The following is a 16,289-nucleotide window of genomic DNA, read 5'->3' as shown; positions in this document are numbered from 1 at the left end:
GTCCTGTCCCTGTGCTTTAATAAACCACCATTTTGCACCAAAGATGTCTCAAGAATTCTTTCTTGGTCGTCGGCTCCAGCCTCCACCCCAACGAACCTCACTTATATTCTAAAACTTGATCAATTACTGTTTTAACTTGTAATTCCCTCATGACAAATGCTGTTGAGTATCTCTTTACATGCCACAATTTTCCATCTGTATATCTTCTTTGGTGAAGCATTTTGGTGAAGCATCTGTTCAGATCTTTTGCTCATTCAAAAATCTGATTGTTTTCTTATTAAGTTTTAGGAGTTGTTTTTATATTTTCGATTATTGGATATGTGTTTTGGAAATATTTTCTCCCAGTCTGTGGCTTGTCCCTTGGTTCTCTTTCCAGGGTTTAGACAACAGAAGTTTTTAATTTTAACAATGTCTGAATTCTCAATTTTTCTTTAATAAATCATGATTTGTTTCATATACTTACCAACTCATCCTCAAACTCAAGGTCACATAGCTTTTCTCCTATGTCTTAGTCTAACAGTTTAAGTGTTTTGTATATTACATTCAGGTCTATGATCCATTTTGAGTTCATTTTTTTAGAAGTGTAAGGTCCGGGACTAGGTTCATTTTTAAAATTTTATTTTATGTAAGGACTCCGATTGTTCTGGTACGACTTGTTGAAAAGCTTTCTCCATGGCATTGCCTTTGCTCTTTTGTCAAAGATCAGTTGACTGTATTTGTCTGGGTCTTTTCTGGGTTCTCTATTCTGTTCCACTGATCTGTGTGTCTTCTGTCTCACCAATGAACACAGTCTTGATTACTAAAGTCTTGATGACTTGAGTCTTGAAATTTGGTAGTATGAGTCTTCCAATCTTGTTTTTTTTTTTTTTTTCCAGTATTGTGTTGGGTCTTCTTCTTCTTCTTCTTCTTCTTTTTTTTTTAAGCTTTCCAAATGAGTACAATGTATAGCCAATGTAAGAATCAACTGCCTTGAAGGCAGGTGGGAATAGAAGGAAGAGCATGGATTTTAAAGTCCAGCAACTCTTCTTTCAAATTCTTGGTCTGTAGGCAAGCCCTTTGAAATTCTGGAGCTGAATTTCCTTTTCAGGAAATGGAGGATTAAAATGCTTACTGGCAGGGGTTTTTGTTGTTTGTTTGTTTTTATCAAAGCAATTTCTTAGAAAACCCCAGCATTGGGATGAGGAAGCAGCAAGTGACTAGTCAAGATGAATTCCCTTTTCTTTATTTTGAATGCTTTCTAGACTGTTTTCTTTTTTTTTTTTTTTTAAGATTTTATTTATTTATTTGACATAGAGAGAGAGATCACAAGTAGGCAGAGAGTCAGGCAGAGAGAGAGAGAGAAGTAGGTTCCCCACTGAGCAAAGAGCCTGATGCGGGGCTTGATCCCAGGACACTGAGATCATGACCTGAGCCGAAGGCAGCAGCCCAATCCACTGAGCCACCCAGGCGCCCCTGGGCTGTTTTCTTAGTACTTTTAGACCATTTAAATCCAAATAGTATGAGGAGCTGACATAGTTTATTATTATGAAATATCTCCCAATAGATGCATAAACATGTAAGATGGGTTATAATCCAGAGTTTTGCTTCACCTGGAAACTAGCTGCTTAGACTAAAGAAATAGGTCTATTTGACAATCTTTTTTTAGAAGGAAGTGATTCATGTTGAGCCCATGGGGGATTAGTTCTAGTCTCTTTTTTAATGATTTGGGGAAGGGATAGGAATTTACTGACTGCATGGAAACAATAATGAGAATAAGTAATGAATAGCACAAATGACTTAAAAAAAAAAAGAGTGTGAAGACGGTGCCTTTTTTAAGAATACGGTAAACAGGAAAATGACCAGGAAGGACATATTTTTGAAGCAAAAATAGGATCTCTTTATGACTATATACCTTTGTACTTCAAAAAATTGGGTCCATTGTCTCAGTACACATTTACATAAGTGAGATTATTAGGTAAAAAGTATAGTTTCAAGATTTTTGTATCAATGCCTTGTTTTCCAAAAACACATCCTTTTTCGAAAAAAAAGTTTACACACACACACACACACACACACACACACACACACATATTTATATTTATACATACACACACACACACACACACACACACACACACAAGCAAGAAAACAAGGAGACCAAAAGCTAAAACTCAGGAGATGTGGGAAGAGAGGAAGCACAAATGAACTACATTTACCAACTACATTTATGCTCCAAGCTTGCTAGGCATTATACACATTTCATATTTATGACAAATTTAATATCACTCTCACTTCATAGGTAGGAAGTGAAGTCTCCGAGAACTAAAGTAACAGGGCACGAAGCATACAGTTCACACAGCAGAGCCAGGAAACCCAAGTACACGTCGAAACCAGCACTCCAGCCCCATCTCAAACATCATCATACCACACTGCTCTAATTCTTTAATTTCTGAAAAGGAGAAAGAGTGTGAAGATCTCCAAAGTTCCTAGGTATTTTATAAACTGAAACCTAATTTTCTTGTACAGAGGTCCTAAGACTTCTGGTACTGCCTCCTTTAGCCGTGCTGAAAGGAAAGGATTCTTTCATTTCCTGCAGGACACAGACAGGCACGTTTTCACAATGGCCTCCCCAGGACGGTAACCCTCCTCGGGCACCTCTCCAGGAGTCATTAGTGAATCCCAGAGCCCTCCCGCCAGCTCTCGAAAGACCTGGCAGCCCAGCGGCGGCAGCAATAATGAGACTCAGCCACCGTGTAACAGATGCTGGGGCTTCACAGGAGAGAGGGGTCAGTCTCCCTGTGCCTCTCCTTCCTGCTGCAAACATGAAGCCCAACCAAACTGCTCACAATACAACTGATGACAAAACTCAAAGAAAAGAAAATGTCAGGGGTCAGAAGTGGCCACAGAAACCACCGTAGAACCCAATTAAAAGTTGCTGTTTTCCAGCTTTGCTTGTGACAAGTGTTTCTGTGCACATCCCTGCTTCCTTTCCCTGAGGAGAGGCGATGAGACATGAACCAGCGGAGTGGAAAACACTGCCCCAAGAAAGGAGCTGCTGGAGAATTCACAGGAGCAGGTGCAATGCAATTTAAGAGTAATTAAAGATATTTGAAGAGAAAAACAACCCTCTGTCATGTAAAGTAGAAGGAGATGGGGAAAATGGGGCTTAAATTTCAGAGACTTTATTCCTAAGACAGACATCTGGCCGTCTCCTCACAGTCATGCTGGGAATCCCAGGCGGGAGTGTTTTAAAAACCAGTTGTCTAGGGTCTGATGCTCCATTTTGCAAGTCTAGGAACTACAGTTTGTCTACTTCCTCACAGCGACTCAGGCTCTCAGGGGAGTCCATGCTCACTGGTTTAGAAGACCCTAAAACACATACCAGAATGTCAAGGTGTGGTTATTGTTTTTCTTTGTAATATTTGCATTTGTATTCTTTTATTTATGGCCACAGGAAAAGTTTTTTTCCTATTAATTATAATACGGTTGGCGGGAACCATCCTGTATCAGTTAGCTATTGCTGCCTAACAACCATGTCCAAACTCAAAGACTTCAGACAATTAGCATGGGATTTTGCTCACAGATCTAGGGTAGCAGGGCGCTTCTGCTGCCCTGGGAGAGGCTCAGCTGCTCTCTCCTGGACTTCCTCCAGCCGTTGTGCTCCCCTGGTACTTGGGCCACACGTGCTGGCTGATCTAACACAGGGCTAGCATAGTCCGACAATCAGCCCGAGCGCTAAGAGTAAACGGGCCTTGTTTCTTCTCATCATTGAACAAGTTGGCCTGGATGTGTTTCCATCGTAGCTGTGCAACGTTCAGACAGACAGACAGAGAAGGTGAGAGAAAGAAGTATTTAAAGCCTCTTGAGAACCTACGCTTAGAAATGGCACGTCATGGCTTCCAGCACATTCTGTGGGCACAAGTCACAAGCCAGCCTACAGGCCTATATTCAGAGGTTAAGAAAGAGTCTCTAGGTATTGACAAGATGAGTTCCCAAGTCACATACAGGGTACAGGAAAGGTAGTAATTACCACTATTTTGGCATCAACCTTCCATCCCTCCCTCTCTCGGGCTCTTAAAAACTGAATTAATAAGCAGAGTTCACTTGATAAAAATAAAATCCAATACACCTGGACAGTGCTCAGGGGTTATTTCAATCAGGCTCCCAAAGAATCTGATGAACTCTACTTGCTCCAAATCCACAGTGCACCAAACACCAGCTTGTCTCTTGGGCTCCCCTACCCACACACTCTCTCCCACACACCCTAAAGGTCCATGTGGAGGTCACCTCTCCGAGTGGACTCTTTCTGCAGACACCTGCCCCTAAACCCTTCCATGACGCACTGCTTCTCACTGGCCTCAATCTGCTGGTGGCACCTGTTTCCACATAATAGACTTAACTTCCTGTAGCCACTATAGTAACTACTATGTTTGGTTTTTAGTCAATAAAAATTTAATTGCTGTGAAAGTTGCTTCAGGAAGATACAGAGGAAAACATTTTCTCTTTGTCTCCTGCCCCCTTCTCAGGGGCAGAAAGGCAAAATGGCGCTTGTGGAATCTGGAAGAAAAACACTTTCCTTTTTTTTTTTCCCCCTTTCATTAGCAGATACCATAATGACCAGAAATTTATAGCCCTGTGTTTCATAACCAAGTAGAAAAGCCCAAATGTCTATGGGCCACAAAGGTTTACTGCATTCACAGGAACATTTCCTCAAGTATCCCGGAACTGAAACCTAGTTATCTGGCAGAAATCCAAGAAGCCCAAACCCTGTTAGAGTAAATTAGCATTTAGGTATTCAACATGGCTTTGGAATGAGTTTTTCTGTAACGATGAGTTTTCTAGGTTACTGTTTCATTACACAATGCCCTCCTTATGAGAGCCCAAGGGAGAATTTTCTCTCTGATCTCAGAATGGGGGAACAACTGGGCTGCTTCTTAGCACTTGGAATAGTTCTGGAAAATCTATAGGATCTTTTGGTGTGAATTTTAGATAACTTCACACCTGATTTTGTTTTATCTTTTCTAGTTCTATATACTCTGTATTCTGCCTTCTTTACTCAGTGATTCTCATGTTAATTTTTTTTCTTATTTAAGACACTTTTTAAATTTTTTTCCTAAGTAGTCTTCACCACAGCATGGAGCCCAACACAGGGATTGAACTCACAACCCTGAGATCAAGACCTGAGCTGAGATCAAGGGTCAGATGCTTAGCTGACTGGGCTCCCCAGGGGCCCCTACTTAAGATACTTACTAAGCAGATTTAATGGTCTTTTAGAGCCTAAAGAAGCAAACCAATAAACAAACACCAATTTCTCAAGAAAGCTATAGTTTGGGGCACCTGGGTGGCTCAGTGGATTAAGCCTCTGCCTTCGGCTCAACTCATGATCTCAGGGTCCTGGGATCGAGCCCTGCATCAGGCTCTGCTCAGCAGGGAGTCTGCTTCCCCCCTCTCTCTCTGCCTGCCTTTCTGCCTACTTGTGATCTCTGTCTGTCCAATAAATAAATAAAATCTTAAAAAAAAGAAAGCTATAGTTTAATTTTTTGGAATGCTTAAAAAATTCTTTGCTTTTTTCTATCTTGATGGGATTCTTTCTTTTCAATTTCAGATACTATGGCCTGACTTAACCACACTTCTCAATGGTTCAGCATTATCTTTGGTCTAAGAGGACCCTTCTCATTTTCTTTCTTTCTTCCTTTTTATTTCACTGCTCTGCCTCATCTGTCCCAAGGCAACCATTTCAATGTGCTTAATGCAAGCCCCTTCGCTACTGTGTTCTTATACAACATATAGTTTTATAGGCATCAATCCTAATGGTGTGCAACTATAGTTAGAAACCTCCATCTGTTTCTTTTTCATTCAGCCCGTGTTTTAAAGACCCATATATTTTTCTAAGGGTACATCTACTCTCTTGCTTCTCTCTGCAAAAGACCACGAACCCAACACATCTGGCCTCTCCACTCCGCAGACTGCCTCAGACACCCCCCCTGCCTGCTCCCAGCACCACCACACGTATGCTGGGAGCACAACCCTTACACCCAGGATGAACAGTTTTGAGAGTGAAAACGGCGCTATTAGCAATGCCATTAGCTCTGGCAGCCGTGCACTGCAGCTGTCCCAGGCGAGCTGACACGCCTTGTCACCTTCCTCATAGAGGACCCTTATGAACTGTGGGCAAATCCCTTCTTGATAGGCACGCAAGAGTGGACTTGCAGGGTCAGGAAGTATAACGGACCTAAGCTGCTGTTACCCCCAGAGTCCCCTGCAGGATTTCTCGACCACTTTACGCTCCCATCAGCAGTGCGTGAGGGCCCCCATGCCCCCGTGTCTCCAACATTCGGCAGAATCCTGATTTTGCCAGTCTAGTACATGTAAAGGGATACCATGTGGTTAACTTGCATCTTTCCATCAGCCAACGAGTTTAAGTATCTTTTCATGTTCCTGTTAGCTTTTTGTTTTTGTGTTTTTAGGTTTTTGTTTTTTGTTTTTTTTTTTTCCTTTCTGTGAATTTCAATCTCCCTTCTTTGCCCATTTTCCACGGAGGTATTTGTCTTGTTGCTTTGCAGAAGATGGGTACCTTTTCTAACACGAGCACACATCTGCCTTCTTAAACTGCATAAGCAGCCCCACCGTCCTTCCTTGCAGAAGTAGGGTCACATGATGATGAGTATAGGGACTGCTAGGGTTACGAGATGCTATGAAACATGCAGCTGGAGAGATATAAAAGAATTGTAGTGGACTAAGCGGTGCCTCCCCCTCCAAAAAAATTCATATACTGGAGTCCTAACCTTCACCATATTTAAGATGTGGCTTTAAATGAAGTCAGAAGTGTGGGATCCTAACCCCCCTAAGGCTCGTGTCCTTATAATGAGAGAGAGACATCAAGTCGGTGGCACACACAGAAAAGTTTACGTTAGGTGGGCCTCCAAGTCAGATACAGATAAAAATATTAAACTCATTTAAATGGCTTACCTCTTTGGGCACTTGGAAGCATCAAAACTTGCTGATCAACACTTGGAATGCTTTATAAAATTTAACCAGCAGTGTCATTTCCAGGAAACTGTTCGGGATATAGGCTGTTTTCAGAAATCAGGTATTTCTTCCTCTGGGGGGGAAAAAATCAGTGAATTCTTCATCTTCATGATTTCCTTTTTCTTTTCTTTTTTTCTTTTTTTTTTTTAACTTATTTTCTAGAGTAATACCCTTGTCTGGTATCAAGTTTCTTTCTTTCTTTCTTTCTTTCTTTTTTAAGGATTTTTAAAATTTATTTACTTGACAGAGAGATTGAGATCACAAGTAGGCAGAAAGGCAGGCAGAGAGGCAGGCAGAGAGGGGGGTAGGAAGCAGGCTCCCCACTGAGCAGAGAGCCTGATGTGGGGCTCGATCCCAGGACCCCAGGATCATGATCTGAATAGAAAACAGAGGCTTTAACCCACTAAGCCACCCAGGTGCCCCTGGTACCAAGTTTCTTAGAGGAAACTACATGTGGCTCAAACACCTGTGTTGTTCTCAAACACTTTTGGCTCCTGCAACTTACAATGTCCAAAGATACTGGACTTTGGGTCTGTGATGTGTCCTGTCATAGGTCCTATAGAATCATTTCAGGGATACCGCTAGCCATGGTGCTGCTTAGTTGTAGGTTATCAGGAACGCGTCTCATGCGAACACTGTGATCAGTTCCTGCCAACGTGTAAACTGCAGGAGGAATGATTTGCAACAGCTAACGTAATGCCATGTGGCAGCGCTCTATAGAACAGAGCTGATCCTGATGGATATTCCTGGATATCAGACTTCAAATCTCTAAGTTACCAAACCTTCTGCAGAACTCCTTTGAAGTCCTAGTGCACGTCTTGTGTTTCTACAGAAGTTACTAGAACTTGGCCCAACTTCTACTAAACGGCCTCCTCCTCCACCACCACCTCCGCCATCCCCACCCGCACTGCAGAGCTGACTTCTGTCCTGCGGGGGGGTGCACAGCCTTAATCTTCAGACACCTAAAGGACTGTTTACCTGTTCCCCATTGTAGGACTGCTTTTTCCTTCGTATTTCTCCTGGCCATTATATTTCTTTTTCACTGTTATTATCCTGCCTGCTGCTTATAACCTCCAGAGCCACTCTGCTTTCCCTGTCTGCTGCTCCCATTCATAGAGGTTCACCTTGTCTTCTCTTTTCCAGCTCCTTTTCCTGCTGCTTTGCTCATGCTCCCTGGCTTTGGGCTGAGCAGAGCATCCATTCGGTCCCAGGTTGACACTAACAGAGCAGGTCTCCTGCCATCCCCGGAAATCACCTGGCAAAGCTGTGTGTGTGTGTGCATGCATGTGTGTACATGTGTGTATGTGTGTGCATGCATGTGTGTACGTGTGTGTATGTGTGTGCACGCATGTGTGTACGTGTGTGCGCGCATGCATGTGTGTACGTGTGTGCGCGCATGCATGTGTATACGTGTGTGTGCGTGCATGCATGTGTGTACGTGTGTGTGTGTGTGTACACATGTATGTGTTTTCCTGGAGGGAGGACTGCAATCGACCCTACAGATAATCTAGACCCACAACAATTCCCAATTCCCTATGTCCTTGACCCTTTGGCACAGAAGCTGAGAACCTGGAAGTTTTCCATTTGCCAACTTTCTTTGTTTTGATCCATGAGCAGGAAAATGCCCTTTCTTGAATGAAAAGCAAAGTGTCACTAGGAGAAAACCCTTTGCTCCTCATTCTTTCCTCTGATTCTGCCTGGACTGTAACGTAAATCACAGACGGAAGCAGCCAGCAGGCGCACGCGAGGCTGCCAGCCTGGGCATGAAGGCCTGTACCTGAGGTAGAAGGGCAGGAAGTCAGGGCACCGGGGTGGCTCAGTTAGTGAAGCAGCTGCCTTCGACTCAGGCCATGATCGCAGCATCCTGGGACCGAGTCCCACGTCAGGCTCCCTGCTGGGAGTCTGCTTCTCCCTCTGCCTGCCTCTCTCCCTGCTTGTGTTCTCCCTCTCTCTCTCTGGTAAATGAATAAATAAAATCTTTAAAAAAAAAAAAAAAGGAGGGCAGGAGGTGACAACGTTTTAAGTCTCTAGCAGTGTCTCCGCTCCCCCACCCCAGCTGGGGAGAGTCGACCTCCAGACGTATTTCTACATGATATGAAATAAACACACACACGCACACACACACACAATTTTAAAAAGAGGTAAAAATATAAACGGAGGGACGCCTGGGTGGCTCAGCTGGTTAAGCGGCTGCCTTCGGCTCAGGTCATGATCCCAGCGTCCTGGGATCGAGTCCCGCATCGGGCTCCTTGCTCAGCCGGGAGCCTGCTTCTCCCTCTGCCTCTGCCTACCACTCTGTCTGCTTGTGCTCACTCTCGCTCCTCTCTCTCTGACAAATAAATAAATAAATAAAATCTTTAAAAAAAAAAATTGGAAATTCTAGAATCTTCTTCCTGTTCCCTGACTGCTTTGTGTACGGACGCCTGAGAGGCCAGCATCTTACTTCAGGGGCCTCTGCTAAACAACCAAGGCATCGCTATTAACAGAAATCGGCCAAAGTTAAAACGGCCGTGAGGAAGAAAGGGGGAAACGCCGAGAAAAGGATCCTCTGAGATAGGAAGGCAATGTTCAGTCGTTTTCGTTTTCTATGGAAGTGACTGGAAGGACATCCATAGGACGCTAATGGCGGGAGTTTGAACCTTCTGCGTGTTCCTAACTCTCCTCACCCACCGTGTACTAGATTGCCACAAGAAAAACAAGGAAAAAGAAGTGTCATTTCAAGTTTCGCAGACGTTCAATACAGGCCCTCCATCCCTCCCAAAATTGACTTCAGGTGCCCCTGTGGTGGTGCCGAGCGTGTCCGTACACCGCACGGATGGCTCCGTGGTGAGCCCCCACCTGCGAGGACAGCCCGGCAGGCGGGGCGGGAGGGGGCGGGGGGGGGTCGGAATAAGGAACATGAACGCTCTGGGAAGCGTCTCCCTTGGTGGTGAGGCACCCCTCCCCCCTATCAGGGGAGTCTGCCCGTGTCTCGTCCCACTTACCAGCGAAGTGTCTCAATTCCTATCCCGTCATGGAATGATGGGCACTTCGCCCTGGCACGCCTTCTGGTCCAATCCTGCCTTTTCAGAGACAGAAGAGCAAGCTCTGAATGGGAAGGGCATGTCCAAGGTCAAAGAAGACCTGTAGGCAGCACCGTGGGGCTTGGAACCCATTCAACTGCTCGCAGCCCCCATCGCTACCACCCCGACTGCCTCGCTGAGTCCTTCCTGCAGGCTGGGCAGTGCCCCAGCGGGCCATCTGCAGGGTCTCTTACCTTCACGAAAGCCCCATAAGGTAGGGGTGTCTGCCATTGAGGAAGAGGAAAAGATGCCACCGGTTCAAGAAACGAAGACTCAGGTACATCTTGTGCTTTTCCGAGGCTGGAAGGAAGCAGAACCAGGAGGTGAGCCCAGCTCTGTCTAGCCCTTTCTACATCAGCTGACTCAAGACCGGGTCCACACGTGCCCCACAAGTCCCCCAGAGGGGTCCTCAGCTCCTGAAGGCTCAGGAAGTCATTTCGGTGCCACGTCCCTCTCCCCTTCAGTGCAAAGAATCCTTCCTGAACGAGCCTGTTGTCTCAGCAGCTGGTGATATTTGATTTGATTAACACCCTGGGACCTATCACCAGACGTAAAGATGATGCCTAATTAATTGCTTACATTAAAGAGCTGGCACTTCTTACATTCGGTTCACACTTCTGGCTTCAATCATGTTTTCGTTTCAGCAATAATATTTACATGATGAGCAAATAGTCAATTCATACTCCGGCGTGGACCTAAGCTGGGGGTGGGACCTCCCTAAGCAGATGTCCTGGACAGGTGTAGAGAAATGGGCTTTTTTTTTTTTCCCACAGCAAGAGCCATGAGCAAGCTCTTCCGCTTGTTTTACAATAAAAAGTCATGCTCAGATCAACAAATATTCATTGAGCACTGACCTAGTCTGTGTCAGTCATCCCATTTCCAAGTCCCCATGGGGGCCAAAGAAGGGCACTTTACTAAGAAGTCACATTGAACTTAACTCTGTTTTCTTCCCCCTCTTTTTTTTTTCAGTCCAAGATCTAGATGCATTGAGTAAGAAAACAGACTCGACATGAAACGCGTGAAGTTTCGATAGGCATTTGCTGAGGTCTCCCAAGATCTAATCACACAGGAGGGGGGCAGTTTGGGATGTGCAGTGACTCCCGTGATGTGAACGGGGTCACACTGAACTGAGGTGGCACACAGCAAACTGTCCTATGCCGTGTCTTGAATCAGAACATGGAGAATGACACAGAAAGGCAAGACTCTACCTTCTGACAGCAGGAAGTCGGAAGGAATACGGCAGCGTGGATGCCTTCGGATGACAAGTGTTTGACAATGGGCTGAATTCTAACACCGTGAACTTGAGCAGGAAGAAATGCCACAGAACCATGCGCAGCAGCACCACACAGCGGAGACGCGGCTTGGTAGAAAAGGCTTGACCGAGATCAGCCCCAAGCTTGACACAAGGCAACGGTGTGGTGTGCGCCGCACGTCACTGATGCAGCCATCTGTCCTCAGTCGTGAAGCGGCTACCTGGGATCTATGTTACCGAGAAGGGACGTGGACATACCGAAGCGTATTTCAGAGGAGAGACTCGGGGATGGGGACACCTCGAAAACAGACGAAAAAACAGGTAAATCTTTGAAGAAAGAGATGGTTAGTCTGGAGAAGAGCAAAGGAGGTTGATAGGAGAGCGACCACAAGGGCAGCACGTGGACGACAGCGAGGACCCGGGGGTACAGGTCCTGCGGGGTCTACTCCGGAGAGCCACGGTACCTCCAACAGGAGAGACTTGTTGACAGCACACCTGGCTCTGCCCATCAGTTTCCGGTTCACACGCCTACAGAGTTCTCCCAGAAAACTGCACTCCAACAGTAAGACTTCCTTCTTAGTGACACCAACTACTTTCTTTAGGAGAGTTAGTGTCGTGTAAATACATGGTGCTGGTTCTTTCTCTTTTCGGAGAGAACTTATTTTATGGAAGTTGGACACACATCGATCGGTGATTCCCTGGGCCCCCGCTGGAGTTTTATGTTTTACGTACGTTTTTCAGGAGGCGACGGAGAGGAGAATTCTATCTGGCATTCTTTATACAGACCAACACAGATACCACATTACACTGACTAGAAGACACCAATGGTTTTAAGATGCATCGCTATTACCTGCCATTAAGAAAGAGGAAAAGATGCCACCAATTCAGTTAGACCCCAGTCTCCTTCACATCTGACTGCTCTGGGTCACTTTTCAACTCCAAATTGGCCTGTTGTTCCCATTTCCCACATGTTATTTGTGTCTGTGCCATCAAGAGCATCAAGAATGCAGTATTTCTTTAAAAAACACTCCAGTATTTTTTCTAGAATTTTCTTCCGACCAAGTAACACTCGATCTGAAGGTTTGATGTTCTTAACTTTTCTGATCTAAGCAGCCAATGTAGGTTTTTGGACAACAACAAGGATTGGATTCTTTCTTCAAATAGTCCTTAAATTGTCTGCTGACTGAAACTCCAAGGGACACTGTCCAGTAATGCCACCAGGAATAACAAAATCTGTTCTGCATAGAAAATGAACAATAAAAATCCCAAATGGCACCTGGCCAACAGATGCTTGGGATATTAGAATGTGAAGTCTGGGTGTTGGAGAGTAAAATACAGTGATTCAATCTGCCTTCTGGCTTGGGTTATATCCTTTACCTGCTCTAGGGTAGCTGAGTGATAACTTCTCCTAGTTCTTCTTTATGCCACTTAAGAGTCTCCTCAAAAGGAGAGGCTGTCCGTATCTTTCCTTTATGCCCAACTTTTCTACTTTGGAAGTCTTCCTAATCTTTTCATTTCGGCTAGCTTTCCTAGCTGGTGGGAGACAAAGCAAAAATGGGAGGGTCAACCCGGATTTTGCATCACGAAAGAAGGCATGCTTCATCTCTTTTTTTCTGTTTTAAAGATTTTTTAAAAAATCTGTCAGAAAGAGAGAGCAGAAGCAGGGGGAGCTGCAGGCGAACAGGCAGAGGGAGAAGCAGGCTTCCCACTGAGCAAGCAGCCTGATGTGGGACTTGATCCCACAATGCCGGGATCATGACCTGAGCCAAAGGCAGAGGCTCAACTGACTGAGCCACCCAGGCATCCCCATCTCTGTCTTCATGAAGGAGAGCTCTGTGACTGGACCGCACAGAGGTGGTTCTTAGCTCTGGCTGTGAAGCAAAATACTTTGTAAAGATTTTTTTAAACTGTAGATCCCAGTGGATGACCCCAAGACCCACGGACTCAGACTCTCAGGGGTGGGGACAAATCAAGGGAAAGCAGGCACCTGTATTTTTAAAAGAGTTCCATAGGTTGTTGTGTTATGTCACAGAGGCTGTCACCCTTTAGGAGGAGGACGACACCGGGCATTTTCCAGTTCACGCGGGACAATTCTCCTGACACACACGAAAGCAAACGTGCAGCTCTGTGCTGCAGAAAACAATTTCTGCGAGCGGGCCCCGATTTTATCCAAGCTGTCACGGTCACACCATTCTGTACTCAACGTGACTAAACCACAGGGTAGGAAGGATATGGCCACGACTGGGCACGGGATGGCCATGGCAAGAGCACGGCAGGAAACAAAGGACGAGATTTTCTTCCTCTCACCTCTTAGATCCGGGGACCTCTTGGTTATATCCAAGGAAGAATCCGAGAGTCAGTGTCTCCTGTGAATTTCAATTCTTTCTGGGTCTAAAGCCGGGGCTGAAAGCAAGAATGCAAGAGGCGCCAACCATTACTGATCAGTGCTGATGGCTGGAATATACATTCACACTGTCCTTAATGCTTCTGCTTCTGCTACCATGTACTGAACACACTTTATTACCCCATTTACTCCTCACCACCACCTATGAAGTAGGCTGCACTGTCCACCCCCATGACAGAAACAGAGTCAGGTTAAGCAACATAATAAGGGCCAAAGTCAGATCCTACTCCAAAGATGAAGGTCTCTCAGACACTGGTTGTGTTGGAAAGGCAGTGAGGAAAAAATAATATGGAACCGATGGATGGGTAGATGGATAGATCAAGAAATATGTCATAAATACCTAAATACACACAGACACATGAATATAATCGAGTCTATCATATGAGCTAGGGGGTCATTATGTGGCGACTTGTGCTATTTTACTTGTTTGAGAAGGTTTGAAAACAAAGTGTTGGGGTGACATAGAAAAGCAGTGAGAGGATCAAAGTCGTGTCAATCCAACATTCTTCCAAGGATCTGTCTCACGTCTCTATAATTCTGTGTTTTAGAATTTTACATTTAGTTTGACAAGTGTGTACTGAAGCCCCATGATGTCCCAGGCGCCAACACACCTGGACCAGGCCTGGGAGGCTACACTCACGGTCGGTGCTGTGAGCACACAAGACGGAGCCCTTTCGGGTTCACAAGCAACAGCTGACACTAACCCAACCTGCGATCCGAAGCTGGTTCTGATAAAGTGCTGTGGTCCAGGTGGGAAGTGCCGGGGGAACCCAAGGACGGAGAGGTCTGGAAAGGTGCCTGGGAACAGAAGCAATTCGAATGATGCCTTGGAAAAAACAGGGAAGAAGTCAAGAGGTCTGAACTGGGTTTAGTCAAAACACTTCCGACCCCAAACATGTGGGTTCTCCCCCCGACCCCATCCACACAAACACACTAACGAAGTCTCTAGAACCACCTATGTATCTTGCAAGTCCTTGCGCTTCGGACACTATCTGGAGTTAGTCAGAACCCACAGGCTAAGGGCTCAGTCTCCCAAGACTGCCCTTGCTTCAGGGGCCAGCGGAAGGTGGTGTGTTCTTTGTTATCACGCCGGTGGCTCTTGTGAGCACCAGGGACTCATTCTAAGACTTGCGTGCTGGGCTGACACATTCACGTTCTAGAGACTCCTTCGGACTATCTGTGTCTTGGACACCACTGAGCCATTTCTGTTCTGGGGGCTGGCAATCTCCTTGAGCCCCACAGGAAAGTGATGTACCTACTGCTTTCTCCAGGGGCTCGACACAAAGCCTCTTCCCAGAGAAGAAGAGAGAGGCTATCCGCGTCCAAGGGCTTTCTCCACTTTTCCTCTGCCGCACTATCTTCCTTCCCTCCTGCTCACCTCCCCACCCACAGCTGAGATCTCCTGCCCCGCCCGCTGGCTCGACACCTCTCCCCACCTCCCTACTGGACCCCCTGCAAAGCTTCACATCCTACCAGAGGCTAGAAGCTTAGCTCCAGCCCATCTTATAATGACTATGCCAAGTGCTTTTAGGGTCGTGGCTTTTGAAAATTAAAAGCCCTTTTCCACCCTATTTTTTTTTGGTAAAACTCCTTTTTCCCCTGATAGAGTAAATGATGCCTAAATGGGGCTGGGATGGGCTGGGGAGGGAAGGAGGCAGAGGCAACAAGAACTGAGAGCGGAAAAAGCGGTTTATATTTACAAAAAAATTCTGGGGTGCCTCTGTGGCTCAGTGGGTTAAGCCTCTGCCCTTGGTTCGGGTCATGATCTCAGGGTCCTGGGATCGAGCCCCGTATCCGGCTCTTTGCTCAGCAGGGAGCCTGCTTCTCCCTTTCTCTCTGCCTGCTTGTGATCTCTGTCAAATAAATAAATAAAATCTTAAAAAATAAATAAAAAATAACATTCTGTCAGTGTTCTTATCACCACCTTTAAATTTGGTCCATCCCTTGAGCAAAAAGGCAAAGACTTACTCCATAGCCTCCTTCCTGCGCTTGGGTCTCTGAAGAATTTTGCTTCCACGTGACCTGCTCTCGACTAGAGGTTGAATCCCAAGGTGACCCTAATTCCAAAAGAAGATGAATCTCACACCTTGAGAACTGCCTCGGTCTTAGTTACCGCTGAGTCTCTGGAGGTTTTTTCTCAGGAAACACAGCAGACAGAACCCCAAGCTGCTAATCATCAAAGTGTACAACGATTTAGAAATGTAACGACGTCTGTATGTTAATTGTATGGCTGGCGGACCTGCTGTGTAGTTTCTGAACAATTACAACACGAGACCCTTACCGTGGGGCCACGTGCTTCACGGGTTTCCTGTGCCAATAACCACCACAGGGAATTCAGTATTTCCCCCACGGCTACCTGTCCCTGTGCACTTTGGCTCTTGTCCCGTTTCTGAAACTTTCAGTTCGCATCCCTGTGGCATGCCTTCATTGAGATCCTTTCTTCGGTTTTAGTTCTCTGTCTGGTCCATTTGACAGTCTTCTATATCAACCATGAGGCCTAAAGGAAAAATAACTTGTCAGTTAAAGAAAAAAAAAAAAACTGAAGCCAAAAATGCAGATGTTT

General features: G+C 45.6%; 1 protein-coding gene across 2 annotated transcripts in view; it reads right to left on the bottom strand.

The window, feature by feature from the left end:
* LOC309845913 (uncharacterized protein) overlaps nucleotides 1-16,289 on the bottom strand; it is a 120,793-nt gene that overhangs the window by 43,964 nt on the left and 60,540 nt on the right. For both annotated transcript variants that reach the window (XM_082694424.1, XM_082694425.1), the window contains exons 2-8: nucleotides 16,008-16,223; nucleotides 14,338-14,524; nucleotides 13,630-13,725; nucleotides 11,279-11,620; nucleotides 10,265-10,370; nucleotides 9,993-10,070; nucleotides 6,949-7,081 (exon numbers count right to left, since the gene is read on the bottom strand). The gene's annotated coding sequence lies outside the window, so the exon portion shown is untranslated. The remainder of the gene's footprint in view (nucleotides 1-6,948; nucleotides 7,082-9,992; nucleotides 10,071-10,264; nucleotides 10,371-11,278; nucleotides 11,621-13,629; nucleotides 13,726-14,337; nucleotides 14,525-16,007; nucleotides 16,224-16,289) is intronic.

This window comes from Mustela nivalis (assembly GCF_964662115.1).
Source record: "Mustela nivalis genome assembly, chromosome: 13".
Classification (NCBI taxonomy): Eukaryota; Metazoa; Chordata; class Mammalia; order Carnivora; family Mustelidae; genus Mustela; species Mustela nivalis.
Note: the sequence above shows the minus strand (reverse complement) of the source record. Positions and strands in the feature narration are given on the sequence as shown.